The sequence below is a fragment of the Sapajus apella genome, unplaced genomic scaffold (assembly GCF_009761245.1).
Source record: "Sapajus apella isolate SASKATOON/1434 unplaced genomic scaffold, GSC_monkey_1.0 scaffold2, whole genome shotgun sequence".
Classification (NCBI taxonomy): Eukaryota; Metazoa; Chordata; class Mammalia; order Primates; family Cebidae; genus Sapajus; species Sapajus apella.
This window is the reverse complement of record NW_022436942.1, coordinates 49,901,469-49,908,518: the sequence shown is the minus strand read 5'-3', so window position 1 is coordinate 49,908,518 and position 7,050 is coordinate 49,901,469. Positions and strand designations below refer to the sequence as shown.

The window sequence follows — 7,050 nt, the reverse complement described above, 5'->3', positions numbered from 1 at the left end:
TTGCAGAAGATTGAAACTGGACCGCTACCTTTTGCCATATACAGAAATCAACTTAAGATGGATAAAAGAGTTAAATATAAAACCTAAAACTATAAAGACCCTAGAAGAAAACCCTGGAAATACCGTTCTGGACATAGGAAGTGGCAAAGATTTCATAGTGAAGATGCCGAAAGCAATTGCAACCAAAATTGACAAGTGAGATCTAATTAAACTAAAGAGCTACTGCATAGCAAAACCAACTATCAAAGGAGCAAAACAGACAGTTTACAGAATGTGAGAAAATATTTGAAAACTATTCATCTGACAAAAGTCTAATATCTATAATCTTAAGGAATTCAAGCAGATTAACAAAAAATGAACAACCTCATTAAGATATGGGCAAGGGACATGAACAGCCACTTCTCAAAAGATAACGCACATATGGCCAATAGCATATGAAAAAATATTCAACATCACTAATCATTAGGGAAATGCAAATCAAAACTACAATGAAATACCATCTCCCACCAGTCAGAATGGCTCTTATTGAAAAGTCAAAAAATAATGGATGCTAGTGAAGTGGCATTTTTTTTTTTTTTTTGGTACTAAACAGTTTACTGTAATAAACCAAATATATTTACAATTTATACAAATGTTTAACCTTCAACAAAAATACAAAAAATATTTCACAAGATGCAAAACGAGGAAACAAGTTCATTGGAGATAATACTGCTCTACAAAGGTTGGAAAGTGAGGTGAACTGCAAGGAACAGAAAAGTAATCTCACACTTGGGCAAGGCATGACCCCCAGATCACCCAGCAAGAAAGAATGGGCTGTCACATGAGTCTACAGATTCCATTCCTCAATTCTACACCCCATGGCCCCTCTGTCTGCTTGGCCTTGGTGTTCTATTTTGTCTATGTAGACAAGTGACTTTCTGCTGATGGACTTGAAGTTATAATTTTTCTGTTTCTACAAATTCAAAACATTTTGGCCCAATTCAACTATAAATGTTAAGCCACATAATGTTTTCAGTAGATGACTTCATAGACTGTAGCTTTCTTGTTCCCTGAGCCAGTGACTATGTACTTGTCATCCACAGAGATGTCACAGCTAGGCACTGACAAGGACTCTTTGGACTGGAATATACCGACTCCATAGGGGGCCCGCCAAGCATTGAGGAGGTTATCTTTTCCAGCACTCACAAACCATTTACCACAGAAAGCAAATTTCAGGGACAACACGCAGCTCTCGTGCAGGTGCAGCTGGTACTTGTCGGGCTTGTTCACATGAAGCACCTCCACGTTGCTGCTTTTCATGCCCACCATCAGCCACTCCCCGGTGGGGCAGTACCCCAGGGAGAAGATCTGGGAAGTGAAGTTGTGCTGCTGCAGCTGCCGCCCCTCGCGCAGGTCCCAGGACCTGACCATGTTGTCCAAACCGCCCGTCCAGAGCTTGGTGCCATCATTAGAAATGTCAATACAGCTGGCTCCATCTGTGTGGCCCTGGAATTGCCTCACTAGTGTCTGGTTGTGCAGATCTCACAAAGCAATGTTGATGTCGCTGCAGCATGAGAAGCAGACCTTGGAATCGGGGCTGATGGCCAGGGTGTGGCAGGCGGGGGCCCAGGATGTCAGCTCCACCTTGATGCGCGAGGTCGGAGCTTCCAGGTCCCAAATAGGCAAAGTACTGGCTTCTCCTCCCACTCTAAGAGTGCAGCCATCAGGTAACAATTTACAGGAATGGATATCATTATCTCTATTCAGACAATCAAGCTGGGAGACAGGACTCTTATTGCCAGGGCGGCCGATGTCCCAGACCTTGTCACAGCCCTTCCCGCCCTTGTACACCTGTCTCGTGTGGTTGCTGATGGTCATGGCGCACATCAAGTCCCTGTGGTTGAGGGTGTTGATCTGGCGAGGGTGCCGGGGGATTCCAGGTCCGATGACGGTGTCGGGAGGAAAAGGGACAGGCTGCATCTGACCATCTGTAGTAACGTGGTAGGAGTATGCAGGTTTCCCCCCAGGGATTCCTGCCAGTTTTAGAGGAATGGTAGATACTCTCGTGTGAGGGGGGGATCAAACCCCACCGTGGGGAGCGCCCGTAGGCCACCACGGCAGCCACGGTGGCTGTAGCACTCATCTGGGGCAACATGTTGTGTAAACTGGCGTAGGCAGCACCTGGGCTGGTCAGCTCGCAGTTCATGCCAGCATGGGGGACCATCCCAAAAGAAGCAGGGTAGGCACTGGGCACTGCCAGGGGTGTCCTCAAGCCAGCTGCCGCTTGGTTAATGAGGGGGTCTGTGGCTGGAGGCTTGCCGAGGCCTGGACAGAGGCCTGGAGTGGCGCTGGTGCCTGGCGTTGTCATGTCACTCCGAGGCTTTGGTGTGATAGATTTCAGAACAGGCGTGCTGGCTTTTTCATGCAAAGTCATTTCTTTGGATTTCAAAGAAGTGGAACTTCACGAGGAGGCTGCGGAAGCTGGCCTGCTAGAAGCATCCTTCTTTAGCAGGCGATTTTTGTTGATTCCATTTTCCCTGGGAGAGTGGGCAGAGCTTGCTCATGGAGAAGGAGGGTCCTCATTAGACACATCCACAACTAAGTTGTGGCTTGTCTCACCACCACTGTCATGATGGCTGGAGTCCTTATCATCCACCTTCCTTTTCTTGATGTCATTAGAAAATTCAGGTCCATTTCTGCGTTTATCTGTGCCTCTTAGACTGTCTGGGACCAGGAGGGAATTACTTGTGCCCGGCTGTCTGTCTCTGTCGTGCTCTGCATCGTGGTGCTTCTGTCATCGTTCATTGCCAAGTGAGACTGCCCACTCAGAACACTAGACAGAGCAAGGAGGCTGGCCCTGCCCCCTAGGGGCGGGATTCCAGGAGGCTGCAGTCCCGAAGCGGGAGGGGTAGGGGGAACTGGGGTCCGTGGCCATGAGAAAGATGCTGAGCCTGCAGCTGCTGCTGCCCGATGATGGCAATTTATGCACTGCTGGTGGGAATGTAAATTAGTTTGGCTGCTGTGGAATGCAGTCAGTCTGGAGATTTCTCAAGGGACTTAAATTAGAACTACCATTTGACCTAGCAATGCTGTTACTGGGTATATACTCAAAGGAATATAAATTGTTCTTCCATAAAGACACATTCATGAATATCTTCATTGAAGCACTATTCACAATAGCAAAGACATGTAATTGATGTAAATGCCCATCAGTGGTGGACTAGGTAAAGAAAATGTGGTATAAACACCATGGAATATGACGTGGGTATTACCAAAAAAAAGAGATTCTGATCTTTGCAGCAACATGGATGGAGCTGGAGGGCATAATCTCAAGTGAATTAGCACAGGAACAGAAAACCAAATAGTTCATGTTCTTATAAGTGGAAGCTAAACAGTACACATGGACATAAAGAAGGGAACAATAGAAACCGGGGCCTATTTGAGGATGGAGTGTGGAAGGAAGATTAGGATTTAAAAACTACCTATTGGGAATTATGCAGACTACCTGGGTGACAAAATTATATGTACATCAAATGCCCATGACATGTAACAAATCTGTACATGTACCCCTTTAACACAAAGTAAAAGTTAGAAAGAAAAAAATAGAAAGAAAGTAAGGATATTGCTTTCAGAAAGAGAAAAATGGATGATCTCAGAGCCTGTGTTCTTCTTGAATTCCAAGAGGAAAGCATCTGATCCAGTAACAACAGGATTAGGTTGTCCAGGTGAGCCCAGGGTACGGAAATCTTATGGTGACAGAGTACACTGAAGCGGAATGTGTATTTGAAAGTTCAAACAGGCTGCTTTTAACTTGCAGGTAGGGCCACTGTTTCACAGAGCATCTAATGTTTTCCAGGACCCCAAGCAATATTCAGCATTTATCTTGGGTTAAATCTAGAGTCTTTGTAATTCAATAAAAGGACTGTCTCTTAGAGAATGAAGCCAGCAAATAGTACTATAGAAACTGGAATGCATCAAGAGAAAAGTGTGCCCTTGGGTGCTGGCAAAGCAAAAGGAACCTAGATGAAATATTTAAGTAAACAAAAGTAGAGCAATGAACTACAGCAAATTAACAGCAGTGTTGTAAGTGGAAAGGATTTACCAGAATCCCCTTTTAAACTTGGGCTGCAGAGCCATCTTAACATGTCTTAAATAGTTGTAAGAAGCAAATGCCTATTATAATAAAAGAGAAGCTGGCATGGTTAGATTGGTTTCAGCGGAAGTGAATGAAGTAGACAAGAAACAACTGGTATCAGGAGCTCTAAATCGGTGAAGCTGAAAGAATGAGGTTACATGGAAAAGAAAGGCAAGTGCCATCTATTTGATCCAGGAAGGAAATATTTTTCTTGTTAAATATTCTTAGATTTAAGAAATATAAATGCTTGCTCATTGTAACAAATGAAACAAAGAGGAGGAAAACAAGTTAAAAAAAATTCTCTCCTGCTGACTCCCAGTCTCCTCCACTCCAATACAACTGAGAAGAGATTCATGTCTTTTACAAACCATTATACAGATAAATGGGGCTGTGTGGCAATGTTTTTTACAGAACCAATATACTACCTTTTTTTTTTTTTTTATAATTTTCTATTCTCATTTTGTAATGTATCATGGACAGCCCTTCAGACAAATAGACAAAAAAAATGCTATTAATAATGGGCACTCAGATTGTTCCCAATGTTTGTCATTATAAGCAACGGTGCAGACAAACAAAAATCTTGTATGTATATTTTTCTATATAGTGCTGTCATTTCAGTAGAGTTAAGTAAAGGGCTTATGGAGCTAAAATTATACTAGATAGTGCCAGATTATTTTAAGATAAGTCTTAGCTGTATACTCTCATATGACCAATGTTTCCTCACGTAACCAGACCTGAATATTATAGGCATTTTATATAATTTTGCAAATATGATTAATAAAATATGTTTCTGTTGTTTTTAACTTAGATTTTTCCTGAGTTTTGTGACTTGGAGTGTGGGTGACAGCTTTTAAATAAATGTTTCTATCCATTTTATTGTTTCTCTTGTGAATTGCTGATTCATCTTTTTTTGCCACTTTTTACGATCTTTTTTCCTTTTTCGTTGTTATTCATCATTTGCAGGATGCCTTTATATATTCTGAAGCTTAGGTCATCTCTCAACTTATTTGGACTTTGTTTTATAGTTCATTTCAGGATGAACAGCAGTTAACCTGTGTTACCAATTTTGTCACTAGATATTGGTAATTTTTTTTGCAGTTAGTACATTTTCTTTTTAATTTAGCAGTAGAGTACACCTAAAGAAGTGTTAGAAAATGTAAATAGACAGCTCAATGAATTCGCACCAAGTATTCACCTAGTTAACCACTTCTAGATTAGAAAGTTCACCATTCCCAGCACTGTAAAAAGCCTCCTGCCACCAAAAAGCCATGCCACCTCCAACAGCTACCTCTCCATACTTCCTCAAAGTCACCACTTTCCTAACTTCAAACTCTCCATATATATTTTCTTTTTATGTGATTTTTTTTCTTTTGTTGAACAATATACAGAATGAATAAAACAATGTCTATTATATTGTGTTTAGCTGCCTGGGACGACATTTTGTGTTTTAGATTCATGTATCTCATGAATCTAGTTGCTTTGGGTAGGACTTCTAGTATTATTATGAATAGAAGTGGGGAAAGCAGGCATTCTTCCTTGTCTCTGATTTTAAAGGAAAATCTTTTCAAACTTTCGTCATGTTTGCTGTGAGTTTTTTACATATAATTTTAAATACATTGAGATAGTTTTGTTATGTTCCTATTTTGTTGCGTGTGTTTATCATGAGAGGGTGTTCGATTTTGTCAAATTATTATTTTTTGCATCAAATAAGATGATAGTTTGTCAGGTTCAAACCAGTCTAGTTGTGCTAATTCTGACCACAGGGCCAGAGGTTTTATCATGACTCTATGGCCAATTAAATGCTTTTGGATTTATGGTTTCTTATGAGATTTTCAGAAGCCAACAAACATGCAAATATATTCGACACCCATAGTAATAACAGAGAGGGAAAAACCAATCACAGGTAGTAGCTTGGAATTGCAGAGAGGCAAGTGTCCAGCAGAACTTCTAGCAGCTACTGCCCATAGAAAAGAGGCTTCACAATTCTCCCCCGACCACGGGCTTCTGCAGGCTTCTAGGCCATAGTCAATTTATTTCAAGTTCTTATGATCCTCTGCAGAAGTCATAAAAACTTCCATAGCCATTATCTCATTGCCTTGTTTTCTTGTCAAGCCTTGTGGGGGCCTGGCCACAGCAGATGTTATTTTAGAACCTCAGTCTTCCATACATGTGAATATCACTTTGAGGGGGTCAGTAATTTCACTTTAGGCTGAGTCACTTATCATAAGTGACTCCATTTTGAGAAATTTAGGATCACAAAACATTATCGTATATCAGATGATCATGTGGTTTATTTTCCTTCATTCTGCTGATGTGGTTTATTACGTTGACTGATTTGTATATGTTGAACCATTCTTGCACTAAAAAAATACCACTCGATTATGGTTTATAATCATTTTAATATACTGCTGAGCTCTATTTGCTAGTATTTTTTTGAAAATTTTTGCATCAATGTTCATAAGGTATATCTTTCTATAGTTTTACTTCTTGTATCGTCTTTGGGTTGGTATCAAGGACCATATTGGTCTCGTGAATGAGTTAGGAAGTGTTTCCTCCTCTTCAGTTTTTGATTAATTTTTGAGCAGAATTGGTGTTACTTTTATTTTAATGTTTGGTGAAATTCATATCAGTGAGGCCATGAGGTCCAGGACTTTTGTCAGGACTTTTAAAACATTACTGATTCAATCTTTTTACTAGTTATTGATCTATTTATTTCTTCGTGATTTGGTCTTGGTAGATAGTGTGATTCTAGCAAATTGTTTATTTTGTCTAGGCTGTCCAATTTGTTGGCATATAACTGTTCATAGTACTTACTCTCTTATGATCACTTTTATTTCTGACATTAATAAATTTTTTTCTTTAGTTAATCTAGTTAAAACTTTGCCAATTTTTGTTGACTCTTTTGAAGAGCTGACTTTTGCCTTCATTCATTTTAT

At 40.5% G+C, this 7,050-nt stretch overlaps 1 pseudogene; it reads right to left on the bottom strand.

Annotated features, from left to right (window-relative positions):
• Positions 1-1,011: 1,011 nt before the first annotated feature.
• Positions 1,012-7,050, bottom strand: part of LOC116554869 — a 100,442-nt pseudogene continuing 94,403 nt past the window's right edge.